General features: G+C 35.3%; 1 long non-coding RNA gene across 1 annotated transcript; it reads right to left on the minus strand.

The window, feature by feature from the left end:
- Nucleotides 1-302: 302 nt before the first annotated feature.
- On the minus strand, nucleotides 303-1007 carry LOC131651511 (uncharacterized). The gene is made up of 2 exons (XR_009298414.1): nucleotides 594-1007; nucleotides 303-509 (listed from the first exon to the last, which is right to left on the minus strand). It is a non-coding gene; the product is annotated as an uncharacterized LOC131651511 (long non-coding RNA).
- Nucleotides 1008-2095: the final 1088 nt, after the last annotated feature.

A 2095-nucleotide genomic window follows, 5' to 3' on the forward strand; every position in this document is an offset into this window, starting at 1 on the left:
TTTAATAATACTATTATTATTTATATATTATTCTCAATTGATTAATGATATTATTAGAGGGGAATTTAATTTATATCAATTATTTTATTATTCTAATTAGTTTGTATCAATTATTATTATTTGTTATTTATTTATTTTATTTATTATTATTATTATTGAGAGTGTTGACCGAGTCAACAAAGAAGACTAGGGTTAGTGACCCTGTTCATCTCCCCCAACCTCAGACCCGCGGCGCCACCCCACCCTCATCACACAGAAACCCTAAACTTGCAAAGCCCAAATCCAGAGATTGAATCAAAACATGAACAAAATCAAATCAAATTTTTATTAATTCGTGAGTCAATTACAAATCAAACCCTAATAATCTAATCTTTCCTAAAACTAAAATAACCTTAAGACTATAAATGAGAAGAGAAGTTGAGACGAGAAGGGGAGGAATCGGAGATCCAAAAACCCTAAGCTTGCCGCGAAAGTCAAGACCCTTCACCAAGAGCTTGGCCGAATCATACCTGAAAATAGAGAAAGAGAAGGGATTAGCATAAGGATTGGAGCGTACACGATCCAGAAATTTAAGGCAAAAGGTAATCCTTTACTTAGCTTAGGGTTGTTGTTGATGTTTGCATGTGTGTTTAAATGTTGGTTTCTGGAAATTGGCTAGGGTTCTCAAAAGTGTTATGGTTAGGTTAGGGTTCTAATGGTTTGGATGAAGATTAGGTTAGGGTTCATGCGTTAGGGTTAGGGTTCTTGTTTTCCTATTGATTTTCTGGGCTTATGGTTGAAGGTTGGGAGCGGAAAAGATGAAGATCATGCGGATCTTCATCTGGGTTTTCGGTTTCTGGGTTGGGGGTGTTGAAGGTATGAATATTCCGATGAATATTCATCGGAGAACTGGGATTTATGGTGGTGTTTAGGGTGGTTGACGGCGGTTGGGGGTGGCCGGTTTCTGGGTTTGATGATTTTTTTGAGAGAGATGAGAGAATGCAAAGGGGAGAGAGAGACGAAGAGAGAGAAAGAAATTGAAAAATGAAAGGAAGAAGGAATGAAGGGATCGGTTAACATCCCCAACGACCGTCCGATGGGTGCCATGTGGCCTTCTGATGGCCACATGGTTTGCATACTGAACATGATTCAGTACATTTCCCTTACCATATGCCCATGTCCCAAGTGGGTACAGGCCATTAGATCTGGATCAACGATCAAGATCATGCAATCCCACCGTAACCCCACGCGCTCATCCAGACCCTACCTTATGGATCTGGAATCCATTTGGACCCAGCCCGTTTGCTTTCCACACCCCTAGTTTTATTAGCCTTTCACAAACCACACCCCCTTGCGTTTTTTAAAGAGAATAGTAATTAATTGTTTCAATAATATGTTTAATTTTAAGCAATTAATTGTTAATTGGTTCGATTATATTTAATAGTCGCGCTGATTACTAATATTTTTTTTTGGTTAAAAATATTCAAATTAATATTAATAATTTAATATAATTTTATATTCACACTTAAGGTTTAATTCGTTAATCATTTTAATCGAATCAATTAATTACGATGATTAGCGACAAAAATTAATTCTTGTCAAGCTAATTTAGGTTTAGGGTAAATTTACTAATTGTTTTGATCGAATTAATCAATTGCGATGATTAACAATAAATTATTTATTTAAATTGAAATAATCTATTCAAAACAGGTTCAATTTGCTAAGGGTTTTAACCGAATCAATTGGTTAGGATAATTAGTAATAAAGTTAGCTCTATATTAATTTGTTAATTATGTTGATAAAATCGATTGATCAACGCAATTAACGAAACATCAAAACAATATTAAGTGGGGTTGCATGCCATATAATAAACCTTTAACATTTTCACAAACTACGAATTACACAAAACTGTGATTGATTGCAAACTGCGTACTGCAATTGATTTAAAATATACTTCTAACATACAAATTTCAAATGCATACAACCTCTAAAAAACACTAACATATCCCCGCACTACATAGACTCTGATCCTCCCTAAGGAGGTATGTTGGCACTTGATAACCAAGGCGAGTCCCCTTCCCCAAAATTTCAATAGGTTTAAGGTTACCCTATTAAC

Source organism: Vicia villosa, linkage group LG2, assembly GCF_029867415.1.
Source record: "Vicia villosa cultivar HV-30 ecotype Madison, WI linkage group LG2, Vvil1.0, whole genome shotgun sequence".
NCBI lineage: Eukaryota > Viridiplantae > Streptophyta > Magnoliopsida > Fabales > Fabaceae > Vicia > Vicia villosa.